Source organism: Notolabrus celidotus, chromosome 6 (genome assembly GCF_009762535.1).
Source record: "Notolabrus celidotus isolate fNotCel1 chromosome 6, fNotCel1.pri, whole genome shotgun sequence".
Taxonomy (NCBI): Eukaryota; Metazoa; Chordata; class Actinopteri; order Labriformes; family Labridae; genus Notolabrus; species Notolabrus celidotus.
This window is the reverse complement of record NC_048277.1, coordinates 7,308,585-7,335,533: the sequence shown is the minus strand read 5'-3', so window position 1 is coordinate 7,335,533 and position 26,949 is coordinate 7,308,585. Positions and strand designations below refer to the sequence as shown.

Sequence of the window (26,949 nt, the reverse complement as noted above, 5' to 3'; positions counted from 1 at the left end):
GGAAACTAACAGTGTGCTACTTTTAGACTGTTTGTGTAGAAATGTGAAACAAATGTCTCCAGAAGAAGGCTGGTTACGTCCTCAGACGATCTCTTAAATGATACCTTTTAGAGGCACACACCCACTAAGGCCAGAATTGCCTTTATACATATTTTTATAACCTCCTTACCTTATCAGCTCAGGATTCACTTAGTCTGAAATAATATGAAACTGTCAGCGCTTACTTTCAGAATCCTAAAATGCAAAGTCAATAGCAGACTAAATATCTTCTGTGTGTGGGCCAGGTCCCTCTGTTTTTCTTTCCATGAACCCGCCAGTGTTTCCTGATTGCAGTGTGTGTCGTTTCCCCTCCTGACTGGCATTGTTAGCCTGTGAGCTTGTCCTCCTCAGACTGCACTCTGTTACCACACAAGCCCAATCTGAGATTGTTACAGGTCAAAACTTCTCAACAACGAGGAACCAAGGGGGACTTTGAGGAAGTACCTTCACAGAGAGGAAGATGTGGGCCAATTCTGTTGCCCAACCTTTTTTTTCTCACCTTTGCGAAATTGAGGACATAACATTAGTAAGAGGAGGGAGGGATGGGTAATGTGGAGTGGTCGGATGACTCGTCTTGTCTGTCTGCCCATGAGCTTCTGAGTATTGTAGGTGTCAGTAAAGCGTCCTGTCAGGGGAGTAGAGGAAGGAAGGGGAGAAGCAGAGGTGTGTTTCAGGCCTCTGCCTTCAGCGGTTAGTACTTTTCCTTGACCTCCTAATCTTCTCATCCAGCTCATTTCTCTACGTCTACTTTATCTATTGCGGTCTGTCTGCGGCGTGGACACAGCATGGACTGCCTGACTGCCGCCTGCTGGAGATGCCATTTCAGACATGTCGTCTCGGGTAGGTGATCCTTACAGACCAGTCAAAACAGAGATAATGAACGCTGTCATTACTTAGACAAACACTCAAGTCAGGAGGAAAGCTTGGGTCGGTATTTCCTTTTTTTCCCTTTTTTTTCTTAAAATAATAGACACTGGACTGAAATGAAACGACGGCGCAAGTACTGGTTTTGGAGCCGGAAAGGTAAAAACTCAAAGATGTGTCTGCTCTGCTGTTATGGTAAGATTTTAAGACTCAATATTTGGCATCAAAGTTTCAGAGTTGTGGATAAATGGTGAAAATATCTGTAATTATGTGAAGGCTATAGTGTTCCTTCAGCCCATCCTTATTACCATAAAACATCCTCTTGACTCATTGTGGCCCTGCAGCCCTGTCATCCTTGTTTGTGTGATAGCTGCTCTTTTTAAACCTGCAAACAGAATCAATTTTCTAATTAAATCTGGTGGCTGCTCCTCCAACTGGACCATTTACTTTCCTCTCTGCTGATTTGAGACTTTTCCCTCTAAGTTACAGCTGCTCAAAACAAGCAGATTATAGAAATGTTCCTCCCCTCTGCAGTGCAGCACATAAGTGGATACTTTGACCAGGTTTTGCTAGCAGTCAATGAAGTTTGTCAGGGTGATAGTTTGGTAAAATGCAGTTGTTTCACTATTGATGGTCAGATTGTGTGCATAGCTCAGTAATGTATCTTAAAGATGTGTGGGTCATGTAGTGGCCTAAAGGAGGTCTTATCTTTTTCCCTTGTTTGTGTTGCGTATCGTATCATATTGTATTGTTTCATATCGCGTCATATTGTCTGGAACAGTATGATGTTGTATGATATGGTAAGGTATGGATTGTATCGCACCATATTACATTGTGTATCTTATCGGACCAAATCATAGGGTATAGTATGGTATGGAAAGGGACAGTTTGATACTCTTATTGTATGGCTAGGTTTCATATCATATCTTATTGTATGGTGTTGTACCTCATCGTATCTTTATGTCATTGTTTCTGTGACACGGCAGCGTGACGTGTATGTTTACACTTTACGGCCGTGCTCAGTCTCTGAAATACCTGTGTAGAAGTGTAAGATTCAAAAATGGAGAAAATTGCCGCGACCGTCGCTAATGTTTTCTTCTTCTTTTGCTAGTTAATGCAGTTAGCATTCTTCTTCCTCCAATTTCTAATGTGGTTAGTAAGTAGCTTTAAGACGCTCTATAGCCACCGTCTGGCTGGAATACCGTATTACAACCAGGCACCGGTAAATACGATGTACTTTTAAAATGAGAAAATATTTGAATTAACTCTTTGATTTTTACAAAGTGAACGAATATTTGAATATTCGAAAATCATTGCCCATCCCTAGTAATGTGTTGTATTCTGTTGTATTATATTGTACTGCAACCCGTTACATTGCATCGTATCGTACCTAATCGTAACTTGACGTACGGTATGTTATGGTTTAGAATTGCGGTGTACTGAACCTTATTGTTACTTTTTTATATTGAGTCATATTGTAATGTGTTGAATTTTAATGTATCGTAACCATAGACTGTAAAAACTCTGTTTCTGAACGCTGTTTTGAAGCCAATCGGCAGCGGCAGCCATATTGCTTCTGTCAAGCCAGTGTGGCGTAAAGGGGCGGGCTTTGAGCCTCCTAGCCAACAGCTGCAGTGTTCCTGCAGGCAGCTGAGCCTCTCATTGGAAGACTAGTAATCTCAATATCTTCGAAATTCCCGAATTAGATAAAAATTCACCCCCCTCACAGTGAGAGGACATCGAGACATGAGCTATTCAGACTACACTCATCTTTTGTACCAGGCTGTAAACATGTTTATTAATGCTGCAAAGATCGTCTTTTTCCCATTCATGTGTATGTGACTTCCGGTACTTCCGGAGCCAGCCTCAAGCGGATCCTCGTTGAACTGCAGCTTTTAACACTTCCGCATTGACTCATATTTTTAGACCGGAGGTTGCCGCTTTATCATAACCTTTTCTTTTGTATCCTATCGCACCTCATCTAAACTAAGCGGTTGGTTTGACATGGTATGATATGGTATAATAGGACTTCATGTTGTATCTTATTGTATAACGTTGTATCATGTCATATTGTGTTGCATTGGTTTGATATGGTATGGGATTGTGTTGTATTGTATCATTTTGACAGTTTAAATTGTAAACTGTTGTATTGTCTTAAATTGTATGGTACTGTGAAGGATCAGACCTTATTGAAACATAACATAGTATATATCACATCATATTGTATGGTGCAGTATAATCTGGTATTGGTAGGTACAGTGCTGTATTCTGTTGTATGGTCTGGTTTGTAGTTGTGTTGTATTGTTTCCTATTGTTCCGTATTGAGCTGAATCCTGTGGTATGGTACAGTATGGTACTCTATAGTATGGTATGAATAGGTATCAAATTGTTTCACATTGTATTGTTTAGTATCATACTGTATCGATGGATTGAAATTTGCCTCATGGTATTCTGTGGTATGATATGGAATCATGTTGTACCTTGTCGTATTATTTCATAACATTTCATAAACAGTGAGCATGCGTAGATGTGGTGTGTGTGGATTCACTGAGCTGCAGCTTTGGTCTCCATGTGGACCGGCCTGCTGCTGTGGAGCTGAGCATGAGGGAGAATTTAAATCCACCATGCTGGAAAGAGAAAGCAGTTTTGTTCTCAGAGGCCTGGGAACTGTTTTCCCCTCTTAAGACTCTCTTCCAACCACTCTGGACTTTTGGCAACATCCCCGATGGCCCATCACCCAGCTGCGTTTGTGTGTTGCGTGTGTTTAAAATGCAGCAGAGCAGAGTGTATGTGAGTGTGTGTGTATTGTAACATTGAAACCCCTCAACTGTGCACCTTTCCCTGTGGGATGTATTTTCAGTGAGCTGGGGTGACTCACCCTTATTTATTAGCAGAGCAGAGGAAGCACAGTGAAGTGTTCGGCTTTCATTCTCTCGGGCAGGAAGGAAAAGGTTGGGAGCACCGGCAGGCCGGGGTCCTTTCACCAACATCATTGTTCCTCTGTGGGAGAGGGACTTACAAGAAGAAGTGGAATACATTTTCAGTAAATATTTGAAAAGGTTTCTGTCAGGTAGTCGTGACATTCAGAGAGGGGTTGTAGTTATAACTTAGTTGATAATAACTGAACATTTTTGTTTTTGGTGAACTGTTCCTTGGTGTACATTATTCACTCTTGTGGGGATACAATTTCTAAAAGCAAAATATATGATTGAGGTAGTTACTGAATCAGTCTAACATTTTTAAAGTCTTTTAGACTTTTAATAAGTGTTTAATTGTATATAATTAAACCTCTAGTTTACCCTCTTGCTAGGGTGTTCTGAAGAAACTAATGAATACATTGAAGTTTTAATATATGACAGTCATTAAGGTTATTTTTTGCTCAGGATTTGAAGTAGTTGTATGTGAATTGAGCATTTATGAATTTATAAGACTGCTTTCCTGTAAAAATAACTTTATTGAAACACTGACATCATTATTGTATCCTGTACAAATTGATTGTTTTTTAATATATGCTCCATAAAGCATAATGGAGATATAAAAAAGTATGTTATCAGTGCATATCCTAAGATGCCATCTAATAGTGGCAGACAAATGGATCAGTCAGGTGGCTCTAATGTTATTTATTATTGTAAGTATACATGATCTGTACAAAATGAATCAGGATGATATAAGAGATAAAATATCTTTTAATATCAAACACCCCTTTGATTCTTTTCCTTAGCAGCAATATCATCTCTTGGACTCAAACAGTGGGTTGTTGAGCCTCCTTTTTCATCATTTTCTGTCCAAGCTTTAATTGTAATATTCCCTCTAAAACGTGTTTGTTGTTGTTTTTCATGACCCATTTTTACTCAGACTGTGCACAGGTTTTGACACTGAAGGTAACACAGTCAACCTCAGATACTGGACCAGTTCTCAGCCTGATTACTCAGGAACTTCCCCTGTGGCTTTCTTGCGTGTGCTCTGCTGCTGTAAAAGAACTCAAGCTTCATATCAGCACAGTATGTTCCCACAGATTAACCGATGTGTGGATGTCAGAGAGTGGAGATGAAACTAGCAATTCAGACAGTCAGGTGAAGTTGAGGAGCTAAATATAGAGCTGTTGTTTGTTTCCTCTTGCTTTGTGTCTTTATGTTTTTCAGCCTGCTCAGCAGTGAGGGCTTCTTGAAAGGAGCACTGTTTCTTCTTTCTAACAATCATCTCTTTCTCTCTCTTCACTTCTTCTCTCCCTCAAGATTCCTGTTCTCATTTTCTCTCTCTTCATTGATCCACATGCCTCCCAGCACGCCTGAGTCCTGACATCATGCTCAGGTTGTTTTACTGTTGAAGGAGCAGAGATATGTTTGCACACATATATTAACTGGTATGGCACTTTGAGACCAGAGGTGCGGGGACAAGGGCATTGAATCATTAATCACAAGCAAACACAATTCATCAGACCTGATTCATATTGAGCAGTTTATTCTTCCTAGACCCGTGCATGCTTGTTTTATGGACACATACTCATGGAACACATATACCAGGTCTACTCACCTATTGTTTAGAGGGGCCACGTAAGAAAAAGAAGGCACTGAGGACCTGATATTTGCTGAAATAAGACATCCTAGACCTCCAGGAACTTCTACTTAATAACAATGAACACTTCTTAAATTAACTCTTTACCTTTGAGGAGTTTTACTCAGTATTATTCCATTAAATGCTCTATGCTTGAATGAGATTATCATGAATCTTTATTGAGCCCCTGCGGGGAGAAAGTGCAACAGCTCATACAGACAATAAAATGAAATGAATACCAAGAGAAAAATAAAGAAGTACAGGTTATAGAAATTCTAATCTATTCTGTTCTGAGTCTGTTGTCACTAATACTGTATAACAGATGAATAACAGACAGAAAGTGATTGCACAGGATCAAATGCATACCCATAAACATACATATATCTGTATTTATTTAGCAGGTAAGAGGGGAAACTGAAAGTAAAAACTGAGCTGATGTTGTAGATGTGATGCTGGTGTTATTAAGTCTTACTGCCGATTGGATGAATGACCTGCAGTAGCGCTCCTGATGCAGGGTGGATATCACCTTGTTCTCTCACCCACCTCTTACTTTTCTCCTTTCACCTCCTCAACGGAGACCAGAGGACAGTCCAGGACAGAACCAGACCTCCTGACTAGAACAGCCTTGTTTAATTTAAAAAAAGATATGTTTCCTTTTCAGTGTCTAACAAAAGAAATAACTGATAAATAGTCTAAACAGCTTTCTTCTGTATGATGATCTTTTCATAATCAGACAATGTGCATTGAAGAGTGAACCGACTTTGACCCTGTATGGCTGCATTAACAACAAGACAATGGAAATTCTTATTCAGAACTTTTAATCTTATTTTTGAAGGTGTCATTTTCCCTGGATTATGAAAGGGCCTTATTTTGCCCGGTGATTGTGAGTTTCACAGGTCTTGTATATGGAAAGGTAAATATAGTTTTGCAAATATGAACATTAATTCTCTAAGAGTGGTTGACCATATCCAGTTTTGACATATTATTTATGTCTAAGTAGCTGTCTCTTTAATGTCTTCTGTTGTATTTGACCATATGTAACATCACTGATGTGAGGAAGCACCTGCTCAAGTATTTGATTAATTGTAATAACTACATAAATACATTAACACATAATAACAGGCCCTATAAACACTTTTTTAAATTGAACATAATTTGATATTGGATGTTGTGACATTGCACAAAAAAGAGCCCTCTTGTCAGAGGATTGTAATTCCAGATGTGGCCACCTGAGGGCTTCTGTCAGCAGGCTTGTCAGTCAGAGTCACCCATGAGCAACACGAGCACAGTGATCTCTGTGTTTATCCTGTTTGGAGCAAAACAAGAGAATGCTGGCTCAAGTCTGGCTCAAAAACAGTGAAAGTAATCAAATTTTCCATCTTTATGTATTAACAAGCTCAGATTATAAAAACCAAAACAAATACATAAACTCACTGGTTTGTAATGTTTTGCTTCAGTCAGCACATGAATGAAATCTAAGCCTCCCATGTTGCTTGTTATCAGTCAGAGAGAGCGACAAATCAGTCCAGTGTGCTGTAATGTGATTGCCTTTTAAGACTGTTGAATGACGTACAGGAGGACGTCAGTCAGTCGTCATTTATAAAAACCTGCACAGAACATTTATTCCATCAGTCAGACAAAAAGAAGAAGACATGTATGAAGTGCATCTGTGCTGTATCTTCACACAGCACTTACAGTCTGTTTTACCACTGCATTGTTTACCCTTAATACAACCCCAGTTCCAAAAAGTAGAGTAATATGTTAATGAAAACATAATTTGATGGTTTGAAATGATATTAAAAGCCTATATTAAATTGAAAATATAGAGCAAAAACAACATATTAAATGTTGACACTGAAAAATGTAATTGTTTTAGGAAAAAAATCTGCTCATTTTAAATTTGATGCCAGTAACACGTTTTAAAACAAAGAGGACAGAGGCATGTTTACCTTTGTGTTGCATCATCACTTTTAACAGCAATCTGCACGTTTGTGAATCCAGGGGACCAGTTTGTCCCAGTCTTGCCTGATATATGATTTCAGCTGCTCAACAGATCAGGGACTCCTTTGTCATATTTTCATTTCACGATGCTCCAAATGTTTTCAATGGATGACAAGTCAGGACTGCAGGCAAGTCAGTTTAGCACTGATCTAACCACTAAGGTCTTTTTCTGGATGGCAGCATATGTTACTCTAAAACCTGTATAGTTCAGCATTAATGGAGCCTTCATAGATGTGTAAGCTACCTATGCCATGAGCACTTACGCACCCTCATACCATGAGGGATGCTGGCTCTCAAACTGTGCACTGATAAAGAGCCTCACCTCTTAAGAGGTGAAAGATAATTGTCTTAACCTCCATGTTTCCAGCAGCACTTGACTTCATAAACATACCTCTTCTACACACATACTGTCTGTGAAGCTCTCCTAAACATAGAAATAATGAGGCACTTATCGCTCTCAGAGATCTGGCTCCCCTCTTAGAGTTAATTCAGGCTGGATTATTTCTGGATTTATTTTGTGTGTTTACTGCGAGGAAAGATGAGAAAGATAAGGTGGATAATGAAAGCAGCCAGGCGTGCTCGATGCTGAGATGTTTTTCAAACACGGGGAGTAAACTAATTATTGAATCAATTCCGTGTCTAAATGAACTCGATTGTCTGGCCGGGTTGTTGATGATATCAAAGTAGTGTTCAGGACCCACTCTGCACAGTCAGCTTTAATTTGAGCAGGTTTTGGCTTTTGCAGAAGCAGACTGACAGCATGGTTCGCAGAATAGTGTGTGTGCATGTGTGTGTGTGCGTGTGTGCATGTGTGTGAGGCTGAATATGGGAACCAGTCCAAGGTGAGTTGTTTGTACGATGCAGGGGCAGATGCTGACCTCGTTGCCTGCAGTGCCCTCATGACAGATGTGCCCTGCTGCTGTAGAGACACAGATTCATGGTGTGTGTACCTGGCCTGCTGTGTTCATCTCAGCTTTTGTTCCTTCATGTGTGTGTCTTTGATCATGTGTGTGTGTCTGCAGACAATGCCCATCATTCATCATTGACCTTCATAATGTGTGTGGTATATGGGGAGGGGGAGAGAGTCAATGAAAACAGCGTGGGCTCAAATGTAATGTGTGCATGCCAAATGTGTGAATGTATGTGTGTGTTGGTGAGTTTGCATTTTAAGTGATGGGGGTTTAATTAATGATGTGTGTGTGGGAGGCCCATGGTTCTGCACTCATAGAGATGTGGTGGGTAGTAGCCCAGAGCCATTCTGCCCCCCTCCCCTCTCCTCTCTGCTGAGGCCAGAGACAGGAGACAGAGGGGGGCTGGAGTATGAGTGGAGAGGTAGGTGGATGTGACAGAGCGACAGCTGAGTGTGCAGGAGGAGAGAGAAACGCCAGCTGCAGTGATAAGAAGGTAGAGGAAGGTGTGAGGTGGGCAGAGTGAGTGTCAGTGATGAGTGGGAGGAAGGTAGCAAGGCAGAAGGAAGGAAAGGAAGAGATGGAATACATTACAGCCTCAAAATGGGGCAAAATAAAAATCAAATCGGCCAGTTTGATGCTCTGAAAGAAGTCAACAAGCAAACGGAATCACTCATATCTGAATCCTCTTAACTCAAAATGAAATGGAGGCTTTTCTTTTCATCCAAAAATCTGACACAGATAAGAAAGACTGAGTTGGATGAAGAGTTCTGACAGTTTGAATTTGGATCTGCTCTGTATTCTGCAGCCAAACAGGAAGAAGCACTCAAAAATCCCCCCCACACACATGAGCTGAGCTGCAGTCATCTGAGGCTTCAGGTATGACCAAAAAAACAATATTTTTAGACTGCTTCCCGAAAGCTGAACTACTTATCTTTTTTATGATGGCCCCAATTATTTTGGGCATTTTCAAAAGAGCACTGATTTTTACACTTGGTGCATCCTTTGTGGATACAGTAGATTTTTAGTGTATTGGCCAATCCCTGCCTATGCGGATAAGGGATTATACATTTGGGCACATAAAAGTGTGTTAAATTAACAACAAAAGATTCCCTCCAACACTTAAATGCATCATTCCCTCGTTTTTGTAAACGTGAAAACAAAAAAAGGAAGGACAGATATGAGTTCAAACTGCCTTTAAATGAAAGACCAAACTCTCCACTACCTTAAGTCCACACAGGTACAGGGTGTCTGCATGTCGGGGCAGGTGAGAGCTTCTTCAGGGTTACCCGAGTGTGAAGAGGAGGGTTTGATTCGGTCAGAAATATATGGAGCCACACATGGTGCTGTTACGTGAGGAGTTTGATTATTTTAAAGTTTTAGCTGGATACAGAAAGGAAGTCGACTGTGTGTGTTTGTGTGTTTGTGTGTGTGTGTGTGTGTGTGTGTGTGTGTGTGTGTGTGTGTGTGTGTGTGTGTGTTTGTGTGTGTGTGTGTGTGTGTGTGTGTGTGTGTGTGTGTGTGTGTGTGTGTGTGTGTCGTGAGATACAGATAGGACTCTGACGTTCACAGTGTGTGACAACAGATTGATCTGTGGTTGTGAAGCAGCGAGGCGGGGCTTATCTTCCAGCGTGCAGTGTGTGTATTAAGTGTTGGATTGCTTTCCTCATTCCAAGCGGTGTGTGTTTGTGAGTCAGTGTCTTTTCATGCATTCATACTGTATGTCTGCCTCCCTGTGTGAGTATGTGTGTGTGTTCTTTGTGCTCGGGCCTAGTGTAAATAAATCTATGGATTTAGAAAGCGTCTGGTGTTAATGCCTTCATATTTGCTGGCGCGTTCACGTCAGATTACATCTTGTGTGGAGAATACTTAAACAGGCCCATTACTCACTGTCTCCCTTAAAAGCAATAGGCTACCTCAGTGAAGTGTCACCATGGAAACAATGTGCTGTCTGTTCAATAATAATCAATGAAAGCTTTGGTACATACAAGCTTTGATTAGCTTACTTGATATTCAAATACGCACCACACCCCAGATGACTGACGTCGTGTGAAAGTCATTTCCTGTTGAAATCCCTCGGCTCATAACCCCTGAGATAATAGCTGGACAGGTTCCCATCATCTCCACATCACTTGTTACACTGGGTGTGTATTTTTGCTGTGAGAGTATTTTTTACTGAGATACCCAAACAAGGCTAAATGTTGCTGAGTCATGCTGTCCCCTTTAAATCAGCTCTCTGTAACAATTATCGAGAGTCATGCAAACCCAAAGTGTTTAACAGAATGAGCACCAGTGATGCAGAAAGCTGAGATGCTCATAAAGAAACATGCAACACTGAGTTTAATAGATAGGTTCATTTAATAGGGTTAAGACACTGCAGTGCTTAATGAAGCCCTAAACCTCTGTCTTTAGAAGTAACCAGATCAATGTAAGATCACAGATTTCCTCTAAGTTCACTTTAAATTAGCTGACTAAATGTTGTCCTAAATGTTGCTCCACAGAGTAAGTCTGAGCAAAATGAAATGCTCACATGAAGAGAACCTAAAAAGATATGAAAGTGAAGTCCGTTATAAAGGGACTCTTTGAGCTCTGTGACTGATCATCATCATACGTCTTTTTATCAATGCTTTTTTTTCTCACCTACTTTGAGACCACATGAAGGACTCACTTCATGTGTTTCAGCCTAACTCTAGTTATAGAAACCTACAAGTGATGCTGCTGAGAATAAGTGTGTGTGGTGTTGTAGATATTTACAGAGATCTAACCCAACATAGGTTTAAGACTGTTGAAAAACACATTTATTCTGCTCTGTCCCTCTTAATCATCTGTTATAATTTATTCGTAAATGATATAAACTCAAACTAGGCACCATATCATCATGAACACGCCATTGATGAGTCATGTTCTAAATCAGACAAGCATGATTCAGACATCTGATGTTGGCTACCTTTAAAAACTTTGTGCTTTGCGTCTATGTAGGTTCAGACTGGTTTTACTTGTGAATAAATGAATGATGAAAATGAGTTATTAAGTAAATAAGTTGCGGGTGAGCGGGTTGTTGTGTGAATTAAAATCACAGCAGGGTGAGGCAGACAGTGTAACAGTGTAAATTGTCTTTCAGAGTAGTGACGTGTCGGCCATGAACGACTCGATTCTTAGAACTGACTCTTGTACGAGAAGAGACCTTCATAAATTCTGCTCAGTTCATGCAAAGTAACCTAATCCTAACAAGTGAGCTGTTACCACTGAGTGACCTTATCTGTATAATTATGTCAAATGTATCTACGAGAATTATGAATGGTTAGTTGATTACATCACATCCACATTAAATCACTACAGAAGTGCTGCATGTCATGTCTTTGCTCATTGTAAAATCAACTTGATTGGTTTTCTGGTTTTGTAGTTCGTTAAGCAGCACGTTTTTCCACTTTTACACCTTTTACTTTCAGTTCTTCACCTTTCTTTTGCTCCTTAATGTCATTTTTTCAGTTGTTGCTGTCATAGTTGGTAGAAATGTGCTAAAGAAGAATCTGCTGGTGTCATTGAGTGCCTGGTTGGAGGTGAAGGTGTGCATGGCTGCAGGCTGTGGCAGCAGCACTGGCCTGGTGGTAGTAATATATCAGCAGTTAATAGCCAGGAAGAGAGTGAGTGTGCAGTTATTTCTGTGGCACCCTGGTTTCCTGCATGTGGTTTACACACGCTTACAGTCCACGGAGACATCCAGGCAGCACACGTACGGCTGCTGATGGGGAGGTCTGGATGTAGTTATTGCTCCTTCGGCCTTCCGGTCACTAATTATGCTGTTGTGTAATGAGGTCTGCACTGGCTCACAGTGTGTATCAAGGTGTGTGTGACACTGACAGTGTGTATTTACGCCGTGAGCTGGTCGTTTCATGTAACTGCTGAAAGGATTTCATTTTAATGAGCATCCATGTCCGGCGCTATTTAGAGAGGGTTGACAATAAAGTGTGTGTTGAATCATTAGAGAGAGAACCACACACCACCTGCTGACTTTCCAGGTGTGGGGAAATGTTAGAAATTGGAAAGTGAGATGAAAAGAAGAGAAAGGGAGATTGGTGAGGAGGAGCTGGGCGAATAAGGAGGATTGAATAATGAGGTGAGGTTAAAAAGAGACAAAGAAAGAAGTGAAAACAGAGATGCAATGACAGAGAGGAGGAACAAAAGGAGGTCAGGACTGTAATGGCTGCCAGTCTGAATTAGAAAACAGACAGCGTGAGCTCCTCAACATGGTTTGCAGTTTATTTTCAACTGAATGCCCGAGGTGTGACTGTGTGTGCACTTTATTCAATAGCACGTCTCACAGACACATTTTCTGAAAGCAACACGTCTGTCTCTGCAACACGTATCGGTGCCTGTGGGTCATTTCACACTTTTGTCAACATGTGAACAACTGAGTTCTTTCTCTCGCTTCATCCTCTGCAGCCAAATACAACAGAGAGCTGTCTGCTCTGAAGCCCACTGTTTTGTTCAATGAGTTATGAAGTAATGAAGTAAAAAGCAATACATTTAATGCATCTCTTTAAATAATGCATTTTGCAGTCACAGGCCTCATTGTTTCGCTCTGAGTTGGCTAAATCTGACTACTTGTGTTTATGACGTTAACTTTGTACTCCGAATCTAAACACAACATGCGCTGTCATCATGCTACAAAAATATTACTTCCTGATATGTAGACACTTAAGAGGCCTTCAGAAGAGCTGCTCATTTACCAGTTTGAACTGGACCTGACTCTCTGTGAAACTGACATGAGACTTGAAGAAGGAAAAACTCCCATGGCCTACATTTTTACCAGGTAAATTCTGAAGTAAGGAACTATAATCTACATCCATGCAGGGCTTAGATAGAGCGGTCATGTAAGCTGAATGAAAACACCAACATAACCTTAGACTCCTTATTTGAAAGGACTGCTGGAGAGATAGGTAGAGGAGATAGATAAGATTAGGGGTGGACTGCTTATCTGCGTGGCTAATTATCAGGGGCTGATATTTGGCATTTGGCTGATTATCTGTATCGGGATTTAATGTTAATGACTGTCATTAAAATTTGTGAATTAAAAAGTTTGCTTTTTTGGCTCTACTGCAGGTGTGTCTTTACCTCCAGGTCTGTTCCCTCTCACCACTCAGTCTCTTCTAATGTGTATTAGTGTATTTTTTTAATTAAATGTCGACATCCTCAATGGTGGCAGATGTGATTTTACTGTAAATGCATATAATTTCAAATATTGGTGATAAAACTATGAATAACCGACCCTGAAACACCAATATTGGTGGATTCAGTGTAATTTCTGCAGTTTTTGATGAAGCTAATGTTGCTCTGTCTCTGTGTGGAAGTTATCTTTGCAATTAGCATTGCCTCACACCTTCAATAAAAGCTGATATTAAGACAGAACCTCTGTAGACTTCAGTGATATGCATATTAGGAGACACAAGATAAAATAAACCAAGAAATAATCTCCTTTATAAGCTTGTATTAAAAATAACACAAACAACAAAACTGGAGAGTATTTTTACATGTTAATACAGTAAGATATGGGATTAAAATGATCTATCTGTTATATCAAGGTCACATTTTGAGTTTTGAAACCTTCCAGGTGTTCCCAAATCTCCAGACTGTCACAGTGGCTAAATGCTGCCTCTTCCTGGGGAGCTGTTCTGCCGCATAACCTGTAAAAACGTCAATGTTTATACATCATATATCACCAAGTTTATACAGCTGAATGAAACCACACAGTAAGAATGCATCATGCTTCGAGTCCATGGTGAATATTTTAATCAGTAACATCAACTTAGTGCAAGAGCAGTCAGTTTCTCCAAATGCTGTGGTTGTCTTTTCCTAACTCCTTACCTCCACCTTTTCTTGACCCTGTGATGCCCTCCACCAGAGTTAACAAAAAGTGATGGGGAGAAGACTTCTTTTAGACTATCCCACCTGACCCACAGACTTTATATCAATCCATGCAATAGATGGTACTCACCAAGAGACTGGTCATCTACAGAGAAGCACTGCTAGCATGGCTAATAAAAATAACCCAGACTCAGACTGAAGACCCTGTCTTTACTTAAATATTTATGTATTAAACTAGTAGACTGAATGTACTAGCCTCCACTTTATAATGTTCCGTTTCTATAATATAAAATATTTACATCCAGCTTACAGTTGCCTTATGAAGTTGCTTAGCTCTGACTTGCTCTGAAGGACTTGAGACTCCATGGACTAGACTTGAACTTGATTCGAGACGAGACTCGGGAATTGTCTCATGAATTTGGATGTAAATAATAAACACATGTAAATAAGCTCCCTCCTGAGGCTGTGGTGTGTGACTGCTGGTTTTGTTGTCATGAGGAAAGAGTGGGTGGCATTTAATCCCCCTGCCTCCAACATATACTCTGTGCCAATCTGAATGAACTCCAAAGAAAGCAGTTGAAAGCACATCGTTCACGCTAAAGAAAAAAATGAAGAATGGAAAATGAGTTACTGTAAACTATAACCTCAGGCTTCTTCTTCTTCTTCTTCTTAATTCAGTTCTTCTTCAGTTCCCTCTTTCCTTGCCTCACCCCTCCTCTTTTCCTGGAGGGGGTTGTTTTGTGTCAAACTCAGCACCTATATCTGCTATAGCCACCAGCAGCAGGGGCAGCAGATGAGTCCGGCCATTGGCTTCCCCTCTCACTGGCCCTCCCCTCACCCGACACAATGGGACTGATTGTCCATGCGACACACACTTCGCACACTCACACACACACACCCACACACACACACACAGAGGGGGCTTTACTCCGGGGCTGAGTGTCGCTCCCCCGCCATACGCCCCATCTCCGCTGGAATGTGATTATCTTCACTCACCATCGAGAGGAATGAGGAAAGGATAAAACAGAAGAGAGCAGCATCAGAGAAAGGGAAAGGGCGAGTCAGTCTGTCACTGAGTGTGCAAGAGTGTGTGTGTGCGTGTGTATGTGTGTGTGTGAAGGAGAGAGAGAGGGAAGGAAGAGGATGCAACCAATGCAGCGAGGCAGCAGTTTAACACAAGCCTGAACCTGCCAGTGCAAGCGACAGAGCGCAGAGAGAGAGGGAGGGAGAGGTCTTTTCACCAGAGTCTAGCGGTGGATTTTAATTTCTTCTCTGGACTCCACCTCGCTGCTCTCACAGGAGACACAACCTCCACTCAGGTTAGTGCCTCTCTCTTTCAGACAGCTTTACTGGAGCACTGCGTCCATCGAGTGCACAATGCAGCCATGGGGCGTTGGGTTAACAGAGACGATAAACAAAATGTGGGTGGTTCATGACCACAGAGACACTTAAAATGCTGTTTCTTATGCTACACACACAGATACACACACACACATACACACATACACACACACACGCAAGTCGCCGGCTGAGGCTGATTGTTAACAAAGAGGGGGAGGACACATCACAAAAGACAAACCCTGGATATCACCACAGGATGTTCATCTGGTAGGTGCTGTATCTTAGTGTGGCAGTGGTGGTTGTGTGTGTGTATGTGTGTGTATGTGAGATAGAACTACAGTATGTGTGTTTGAGAGGGAGCTGCTGTACTCTAAGCAGTGGAGTTGTATTGGCTGGAGGGAACTATTAATTTTCTGTAAGGCGTTGTTTACTGAGCCTCTCAGCTGCCGGCTGTCTCAAGATATTCACTACACACGCACACACACACACACACACACACACACACACACACACCCACAAACGCACAACAAAACGCATGCTTTTGCACTTAGAGGCTACTGCTGCTGATTCCAGTTAACTCTGTTTGCAATGATTGGCGTAATCGGCCTCAGCTGTCCTCAGTGAGCTGTGGGAAAATATGCAAGTCTCTGTCTGGAGTGGTGTGTGTGCATGTGTGTATGTGTGTGTATTGTGGCTTGCTGTTTCTTAACCCACTGCAAACACAGCTATGATTTTAAGTCACCTTGTCATTACAGCTGTCATACGATCTCCTGCTCATGGATGTAATCCTGACTGCGTGTAGCTGCTGCACTCAGTCCTGATTCCTCAAGTAATTGGAAGAAAAGAGCTCCATAAATGTTATTGATAATGCAATAAAATGTTGCATTAATGACATTTTAATTATCAGGCACATAAAGAGAGAATATGCCTCAAGCTTTTTGCCTCTTTGAGCTTAATCTCCCCGCTGCATCTCCCTGCTGTGAGCACTCACTGTAACTCATTTGGCTATCACTGCAGTTGAAACCATTAACTCTGTCTGCAGCAGTATATTTCTTCCTCTCTCTAAGCCTGGCTTCTCACACAGGCTGCTGGTGGTAGGGCTGTTATCAGATCCTGCTGGGATGGAGTCCATGTGTGTCTGCGTTTGTGTGTTTGATCCCACAGAGGGGGTCTTCCAGGATCAAGGAAGTCCCTGCAACGAATCAAAGAGCTCAGTTTAAAACAAAGGGAGGTTAGATTCACAAGTGGAGAGGCCTATGTGGCTCAAATACCAATCAGTGAAGAGGATTTGAAGAGGAGAGTGGCTGTGGTCAATGGAGAAGTTGTCATGGAGGTGAAGGGTTTAGGTTTGGTGAAGACTTTGATTGCTCTCTACATTATTTATTTTTCACATTGTTTGCTTTTGTTAGAAAATATCAGCCTCTAAAGTAAAGTTAAAATTTTTTTGGTGCCAAAACATGCCCACTTTGTTCTGACAGTACACTTACCTCTGTTTGAAATCAACAAAGAGTAATATATAGTGCAAAATGACAGCATAATTTTTGACAAAGCATCACAACTCTACAGAACACCTGATCAATGTCATCAGCCTGCACTCCCTCGCCTGCAGTGAATTTTACTGAATATGACTTGCTCATGCAAATTTTACTGGGTGGAAAACTCCCATTTAAAAGTCAGGGTGAAAATTTGAGCTCTTTGTGTTCACACATGCCACACATAAAGATTTTAGTAGTTTTGTGCATGTTTTAAAGCATTATTTAAGACATAAATGAAAGAGGAGACAGTAGAGAGAGTCTAGAACACTGTTCTACTTAAATGAGCATAAATAAAACAGAAACTTTCCCCACTGGTTGAGTTCATGTTCTGTCTTCTTAAAGACGTACCATGGCGTGTGTTGTCACTTGACTCTGACACATCCGGCCTGTGACATGAAAGCAGCATAGAGGAGAACTCAAACAGCGAGCAAACTGAGAAACTGGAGCAGCTTGTACCAAAGAAAAATACAGTATCTGTTGTTTGGACACATTTTGGCTGTAGTGAATATGACACCGAACAAAAAGGAGAACAGTGCATGGCTTAAAAAAAACGAGGCTGACAAGCACCCAGCAGCAACTGCCTCCACATGGCAGCTGTCGATAACACGCACTAACAAATGGAAAATTTAATTCAAATAGAAGAAAGAGTATTGAAGCTTCAATAGTTGAGCATATTGAGGATGAAAACCTTGACAAGGAACTATGAGGGCAAAAACTTAATAATTGTCCATTAATTGTAATCAAGGTAAAATGTTCAAAGAATCCTGCTATTGATTTGAGGCCATATCGCCCAGCTCTACTGTTATGGAACTGCTAAAGCAGAAACAGAGGCCACGTCTTAGTACAGAGAAGGGAACTTGTCGTGCACACAACAGAGGCCAACAATTGGGTAAAAGATGGTTTCTTAAGAGAGCTAAAAGGAGGAAGGACTGCTGAGAGCTTCCCACTATGAATAATAACGTTCACATACAGCCTGAATAAGAGCCCTCTGCTCCTCACATCATGGCTAGCTCTTGCATTTTTAAAAGCTATGAGTGTGTATGTATGCATGAGTATATAAGTCCCCCCTGGCCGGTGTCTGGCTCCATGCTCTGCAGGCATCTTCATCACCGTGGGATTCATCCTCCTCACCCTCCCTGATCTCTCTCTCCCCTTTATTTCATGCTCTAATGTGGTTATTTTTTCTGTCCTCTTTCTGAAACTGCTGTATCATCATCGTCCTGCATGGCCTGTCTCTGGGCAGGTTTGTAGCAGCTGCTCGTCTTATCATTGTGCTCTCTGCGGACGGTGGTTTGTCTTTTTGCTGAGCCTCCCGTGACACAGGCCAGAAATGCTGATACTGTTTGACACTTTATTCCACCAGGACGTGTCTGATTAAATTTTGGTTGTGCATATGTGTGTGTCTGTGTGTGAGAGAGAGAGCAGGAGGGAGCGCATGCAGACGTAGAGAGAGGCAGGTGACTCAGTTTAATTGCACAGTGGGTTTATATAAGGAAAGTGCAGATCTGGCTTGACATGACAAACATGCTGTCAAAAATGAGGAAGAGGGAATATAATTTCTCTTTAAGCATGCCTCTTAGAAGAAGGAAGTTTGTGTCATGTTAAATGTTGTTGTCTCTCTCTCTCTCTTTCTGCCTCATTAATGTCCTGTTCTTGGCTGCCGGCAAGCCTGCAGGCTTGTTTTCAGGGTTGCAGGCTTTTCTGTGCATTCCAGCTCCGCGCTGAGAATCTGGGCTCCAGATCCTCCACTCAGAGAGGCTCATTCATAAGGAGCACAAAGATCCTGTTTGAGCCACAAGTTTGTACCCACGCTGTTTGATTGGCATTATTCAGCATCTACTTACTTCATCCATAATGCATTGGGTCAAATCAGCTTAGCATTAATGAAGCTTTGTGGCTTACTGTTTCTTAAATGTACCAGAATAAATAGAAGAACAAAAGAAGAGATCCAAATGTGGACCTCCTCAGAAGTATTTTAAATCGAAGGATGTGTTCAATGAATTGCCTATGCCAGATTTACTAAATTGAAGTAATTTTTTCAAAGACAGGGTTCTTGATTTCAAACAGCAGCATAATTCTCAACTCTAGCAAGCAAACATTGGCTCTGCAGACTGAAATACCAGATGCAGCAGATTGTACAAGTTGTAGCCAAGCAGCAGCCTCCTCTCTGCATAAAACTGCAGTTCCTCAAGTGCCCACTGGAGGCTGACTGTCAATCTCTAGGGAACCCAGAATAGAGCCCATAAGCAACTCTCATTTAACAACAAAAATAAATGTGTTTGCAGGCCAGTAAGGAAACGATTTTGGTCTCTTTACTTAATATAATAACACATCCATTTTGTGTATATTAACGTTATGAGCTTTGCATTGTTAGACATGATTTAGAGCATCTCTGATTTGACTGACGGGTTGGTGCGATGTAGCTGTTTGCCAGGCAGCAAGTCTCTGACCTTGACTTCACATGTTAGTTGAAGTCAACATTTCCAACATGTCAGCTGTTATCACCCTTTCACAAACGAATGAGTGACATTAATGAGCCTAGGGCAATGTTTTTCGCAGTCTATAGCTGCTTACAGATGTCAATGTCATTGCACCCTGAAATGATGATATATTGATGTCCAAATGTGTGATTTCATATCGTGCTGTAGGAGCACAAAAGTCACTGCTGGTAAACACACAGTGGGAGGGCAACTTACATAAAACACTCAGACATTTTCATGCACACATTGTTGTTCAACCCAGCTAGCTCAAACACGTCGCAACCTTTTTCGTTCATTCTGCCTCTGTTACTACCTCAGAGGGACGATGAGTGGTGGAACAACTCTGCCCCACCATATCGCAAACAGTAGCACAAGTTTCAAGAAGGGTTGCTTGAAAAATGTAGTCTCATGTTGACCATGTCCGTGTTTTAGGCGGACTTGTTTGAAACAAGAGCCCAGTGAAATGATCATTAATATGCACTTAAATTGTTTTGTTCTGAAAGCCGTAGCTTATGTTATGTTTCCAATAAAACTAATAATACTGATCATAGAGGGTCTTTCCTTGTTAACACATCAGTCACAGTGTAACGCTCATCCTCACAGACCTTCATTTTGCTATGGTTTGTTGTTGCAATGATCTGTGAAGACAGAAGTAAAGAAAGGACTCAGCCTTCTGTTTTGCGGTAAAGTACTGTGTTGTTAATCATGGTATTGTTACAAGAAATGCTGAAAGAGTTAAAAAAAAAAATCTAAGATCATGTTATGCTTAATTCTGTTATAGGCTAACTCTGTCTGAATGCTTATGCCAACCGATTTAGAAACAAATATTACATGATCTCTTATGGTTGTTCAGCAGTATATTTCAGTTTTCATATCATAAAAAGGACTTTATGAGCTAAAAATACATTCTAATAAATGCATATTTTGGGTGGTTAGTCTTCTTTTGAGTGTCTTTAACTAAGGAATTCATAGTGTAGGCAGAAATGTTAATGCTAACTAATGCTAACTAATGCTAACTAATGCTAACTGATGCTAATGATGCAGCTTCTACACATTAGGAGAAAAAAGCACAGGGCATGTCGTGCTGTGAACTAAAGTTTATCCTTTTTATGTAAACTCTAACCTTCCAAAATTAGGAAATGCTCCAAGAATTGCTTGGTCTTCAATATTCAGGCTAGTTACGGGACATGCTAAAATTTAAAGCTTCCATTAGTCTAGAGCAGATAAACATTCTGATTAACCCATTTGTTTCATTTCTGCTTTTGTATTTTTTTTGTTTTAGAGAAGCTTAAAAAAAACCCACCATAGTTCAAACATTGTGTTGTTCTGACTAACCCTGTGCACTCTGCTTCAACGTGTGCACAAGCCTCACTGATCTGCTGTGCATCAGTTACGGTTGCTATGCTGTTATTTGGCGTTGGCTGCTTGAGGGAAGAGTTTATCAAAAGGCCAATAAAATTCTTGATCATTGCGGTTTCAATCTCCATTTTCCTCAGTGCTTTTACTTAAATCAGAAAAATACTCTTTTTAAACCATCACTGTTACCAATTCAGTCGTTTTATACATAAAACAACAACACTACTTCTGATGTATTCTCAGATAAATATCTGTCCTCAGTGACCTTTCATGAATGTCACGCCCTGTCCCTCGCCTTGTGCAGAAAGCCTCTGTTGTGGCTTTATGCCTCTTACTCAATGCATGAGTGTATGACCGATTGCATGTCTTTTTTTTTCATCAGTGGGCAGCACGAGTTGTGACCGGCATTAGATGAGTATAAATAACAAACTGAGAATTTCTCATAAGGTTATTTTTAGGCACAGGGCTGGTGTATTTTAGCTTCAGGAAGTCATTGACTTTGGGTGCACTAGTGGAAATTCCGATGTTATTTCTGTGGATGTATTGCTTAAACATGGATTTGCATGAACATTGGATGGAAACAGCTTGATTGCAATAAAAAAGAACCTCTGGGGGGGACAGAAATATGAGAGTGCAGCTGGTGTGACTGAGTTTTAAAGACACATGCTGACATTTGTTTGTTTTTGCTTCTCTACACACATGCACAGAATAATGGTCTTCTATTGTGAATATAGGTCACTTTCACATATCTGCACTTAATCTGTGAGACATTTCAAATCCATTTGCTTCAGTCTTATCATAAAAGAGTGTGCTGTGTGAATAAGCTCTGTTGTCCTCTCGTGAACAGAGCGGTCTGCCGGGGCCCGGTCAGACGTGCTGATTGGGGGGACAGCGTATTGATTGACACATTTGGGAGCTCCAGCCCAGCAGCTGTGATCTGTTTTCCGAGGTAGACAGGCGGATCGTAGGGGGTTGGAGGCGGAGGAGGGGGTGGATGAGGAGGGAGAAAGAAGGTGATAAAGCCTAAGACTATAGACTGGCATAGAGAAGCAGAGAGGCCCAGTGAAAGGGAGGAAGTAAAGAAGAGGTAGGGAAAGAGAGAATGACTGCTGCATGTCGATGCTATCTTATTTCCAACAATCAATCCTTTACTCAGTTCTCACTCATCACAGAGTCCACTCTCCACTCTGCTGTTTGGATCTCAGTTATATAACATCAATAAATCTCACTCTTTTTTCTTTTTACATATTCTCATGTTTTCCTTCGATCTGTTGAAGAACTAGATGTGTCTGCTGTCTGATACCTAAAGCACATCAGATAATCAGCTGTAGTTTTGCATTATGATTTTAACACAGCTGTGACAGGACACTTTTTTCCTCTGAAGTACAGTCACAAAGCATTAACACGGGGAGGGGGTTTGGGGGTTCAGTTGCCCACTTAGCCTGCCCTCATTAGACACGGGCCACAGAGCATGTTCAGATCATGCTAAAAGCTTATCTTTACATGCTGGGGCCGTGCAGGGAGCATACTGGGACAGGACAGCGTTGGCACATGTTCAAATGTGCGAGGTTCATGTCTAGGGTGCAGATTGCGAAGAGCAGCAAAGAAAACAGGCAACGCTGGAGCAAAAAATTTTAACTTTTTGGAGGAAGGAAGTTGCATTACTAAGAACTAAATATATTTTGTAAAACAACAAACATTACCCTAACACTTGTGTTTTCCTACCATTCGCACGTGTGACTACAGCACCTCTTGTGCATTCATCTCAAGAAACAAGTCTTGCAAGAAGTTGCGAATGGAGAAGTTCTGGTTTCTGTTTGTAGAATCATCTGATAGCTACATTTGCCTTATGCAGAAAACAGCAATAGAGCAGGAACAATTTGTATATATATAGTCATTTATCTCTCTAAACAGACATCTGCATATGCAGGTGCAGCTAACAACAGGTCGAAGGTTTAGTCTCAAAATTCAGACTATTCTCACCTCTGAAGCTTCCAGTTTATTTTTTAAAATGAGCATGAACATTTTTAGAATCCATGAAACAAATGTTGCAGCAAAACAATTTGTAAAAGCAGGCATAGATCTTAAAATGCATAAATAGATTCACAGATCTGTCCACAGATTAATACATAGATCTGCAAATGCGTACATACATCTACTAATGTCTATGCACACCCTCAAATGCGTACACAGATCTAGACCAATTTGGCTTTAATGGCTGAAAAGTCTGAGTGCTTTTGCTCCAAGAGCTAAAAATACACAAGTCATCATTTAAAACGAAGGCGAGCCTCTCAGTTGGCTGACTATTTACTCATAGCTTTGGTTACATTACTGACATCGGTGACAAGTAAGATCTGCAAATTTGTCCCACTGTCTACAAATTAATGTTACAAGAGTTTGTTCACTTTGAGCTACGGCTCACAGGCTTAGTATGTCTTAGAGATGATTTGAAGCTACTTATTTACATACTATTTAAACATGAATTTAAATTCTGACTAACCGACTCATCTAAGGTAACTGTTGATGTCGATGGAGACCAAAACAAAGCTAAAAGGAGGGGAAATGTTTATGAACATTTGCAGGTTTGATCAAATAATCTAAATCGCTATAAATTTGCGATCAATACTTTATTAGCTTGTTATGTGTGAAAGGTTTGTTAGATGGAGGTTAACTACATAATGTGCCCATGTGTGCTCCAGGAGCCGAGGGTCTCATCTGGCTTCTTTCATCACATCAAGGTTTACAATGCCTTTTAATTTTCCCTCTATTCTGTTTGTGGCAGTACACCATAACTCTTTGGTAATCGTCCATTACAGAGGGACAGGAGGAGAGGAGACAGACGCATCTGGTCTCATTCAGCAGCCAATCTCTTCTGAGTCAAGCATGAAAACCTCCGACATGTGCTCACACACACGCAGACACACACATTATCACCACGTGAAGCAGGATGATTGAAGGGGAGTGACTTGGCATATGAATACGTTCTCCTCTCTACATTATTTATGAGCAACGTTTGAATGGTAGTAATATCGATGCAGAGCAGCCATGCTAATGAGGCCTTGGTTACTTTGCATTACTCTGTATATTTAATAGCATCTATTCCTCATCATTAGACTGTGATAAGTGCAGATCCCCCTCTGTGATGTGGGTTTTTAATTTCAGAATCTCTTTGTTCTGCTGCTCTTTATCGAGACTAAGATTAGGCTCAAATTAGGCTTGTTGGGGGGTGTGCAGTCAGATTTGTGTGAAACATTAAGCACAGGAGAGAATACATTTAGAAAAGAACACAGGCAAAAAGACGACACAAATCATGATGTTCGAAAGGTGTTAGATAATAGGTTCTCAGGTTATTTTGCAGAACTGCAGATGGTTAAATATGAACTGTTACAGCTGGTTAATTTTCATCGCTTTCACTTCTCTATGTGTGCACATGTTCCCCTCCCTCCTCCTCATCATCCCCCTCCATCTTCACTCTCTAGTGATTTACACTCACAGTTCCCACCCTCTCTTCTTCTTTGGTATCTCTCGTCTGCCCACTCCACCTCGCGGTGACTTTGTCCTTGAGTGCTGGCAACCCCCTGAAACATTATTATTATGGAAATGGTTAAAAGTGACTGGGAAGCAACGTCTTGAAGGACGGCTTCACCATCCTCCCTCCCTCCCTCCTTTTCTCCTCCCTCCTTCCCTCCCTCCCCGTGTTTCTGCACCTGGTGACTCTGGTTTCCAGGGAACCGGTTTGTGCAGTAACAAGGCAGTGTACTCTGATGGGTAAAAACAGACATGAAGTAACCAGCTGACGGGAAACACGCATGTCAGAGACGAGATTCATTCCCTGTACTGATGCTGTTAAATCTGATTTGAGGAGATTCAGAGATGGAGTATTATCCCCATGTTGACAGGAGACTGAAAACCAAGCCATACTGGAGACAAGAGTTCCCAGGTACTGTACAGGTGTTTTCTTTTCTTAAATAGCCACGGGGCTCAGAAATGTCAAAAGGTATACTTTGTTTTGGTTTCGGTGAAGACATTGGAGGAGAACTGTGTGTGAAACAGCAAGAAATGAGGTGGAGGAAGTGATTGTTTTACCGCAGAAACTCACACACATACTCACTTTTACTCACACACACAGGTGCTGCCAGACAAGTGGATCCATCAGTGTGTGTAGACTCACCTGAAAAAAATTTGAAACATGCAGCTCATGTTTTTAGAGGAAGTCATGCAGGTAATCACATATGACATGACGAAAGAAGGGAGTCTATATTTAAGATGTGGAAATTTTTCTCACTCATTGTGTTCAGATTATGAAACAAATGAAAATCAGGTGATTTTATCTTCTACTTTGAGCTGCGAAGTTAAATATTTGAGTACCAAATATGTGAACATGAACTTGGTTTCACATAATGTACTGATAAAATATCTTATTATAGTTTTTTTTACATCAGGACATGTTTGGGAAATTTACTCTGATTGGTTTAAAAGAGGATTTCCTTTGTTTTGAAAAACTGAAGTGTTTCTTTATCAAGTTTGACTAAAGTGTTTCATCTCTGTGTAGAAATAGATGATTGATATTGGAGTGATTTAACATTGAAACTCCCCGTTTGGAAATCTTTTGTCTTCTCTTTTGATTGTTTCAATTTTTGAAGTTTGTAGATCTAGTTTCTCTTTTCTTTTAAATTGAAGAAGAAGGTCCGGCCTTCCTCTTCATCTTTCTGTGGGCCATAAATAAGGGACATGTGAGTGTTATGTAAAACAGAAGGTCCTCTTTCCCATAACTCTTCTTGTTGCATTTTGTTTTTTCTCAACTGGACCTGTGACTCTGGAAAACCTCAGACTGAGTTGTGGTTTGTGTTTGCTTTTCTGGGGACTTATCAGCTGTGAGTGATCAATTATAGGTTTCATATTCCCCAAATAACTTAAAGATAATCATCATCAGAAAAATCATCCATGTTTTTAATTTGGCTGATTCTGAGCAGTACTTTTTTGTTTCAGGGCCAACAGAGGAGATGATTTGATATGATGGGTGTAATCAGGTTAATAACCTTTGTTATGGAGTTTTGAGCAATCAGAATCAAGTATTTAACACAACCACACTGTGGTTTGTTGGAAAGTTGCATAATAACCAAATACAGATTTGTTCTCATATGTTATGAGAACATGTGCACAATAGTTGGTAGTCCAGTATGGTGTTCAATGCCTTTCAAAAGTTTGGGGTCACTTAGAAATGTCCTTATTTTTGAAAGAAAAGCACTGTTTTTTTCAAGGAAGATAACATTAAATTAATCAGAAATACACTCCATACATTGTTAATGCGGTAAATGACTATTCTAGCTGCAAACGTCTGGTTTTTAATGGAATATCTACATAGGTGTATAGAGGCTCATTTCCAGCAACCATCACTCCAGTGTTCTAATGGTACATTTTGTTTGTTAATCGTGTTAGAAAGCTAATGGATGATTAGAAACACCTTGAAAACCCTTGTGCAGTTACGTTAGCACAGCTGAAAACGGTTTTGCTGGTTAGAGAAGCTATAAAACTGGCCTTTCTTTGAGCTAGTTGAGTATCTGGAGCATCACATTTGTAGGTTCGATTATACTCTCAAAATGGCCAGAAAAAGAGAACTTTCATATGAAACTCCACAGTCTATTCTTATTCTTAGAAATGAAGGCTACTCCATGCGAGAAATTTCCAAGAAACTGAACATTTCCTACAACGATGTGTACTACTCCCTTCAGAGAACAGCACAAACAGGCTCTAACCAGAGTAGAAAGAGAAGTGGGAGGCCCCGGTGCACAACAGTACAAGAAGACAAGTACAGTAGAGTCTCTAGTTTGAGAAATAGACGCCTCACAGGTCCTGAACTGGCAGCTTCATTAAATGGTACCCGCAAAACGCCATTGTCAATGTCTACAGTGAAGAGGCGACTCCGGGATGCTGGCCTTCTAGGCAGAGTGGCAAAGAAAAAGCCATATCTGAGACTGGCCAATAAAAGGAAAAGATTAATATGGG

At 40.9% G+C, this 26,949-nt stretch overlaps 1 protein-coding gene across 2 annotated transcripts in view; it reads left to right on the top strand.

The window, feature by feature from the left end:
* fgd4a (FYVE, RhoGEF and PH domain containing 4a) overlaps nt 1–26,949 on the top strand; it is a 75,828-nt gene that overhangs the window by 7,631 nt on the left and 41,248 nt on the right. The window contains exon 1 of one of the 2 annotated variants that reach the window (XM_034685024.1): nt 15,020–15,550. The exons of the other annotated variant lie outside the window; for it this stretch is intronic. The gene's annotated coding sequence lies outside the window, so the exon portion shown is untranslated. Of the gene's footprint in view, nt 1–15,019; nt 15,551–26,949 lie in introns of those variants that run through there. 2 annotated transcript variants of the gene reach the window in all.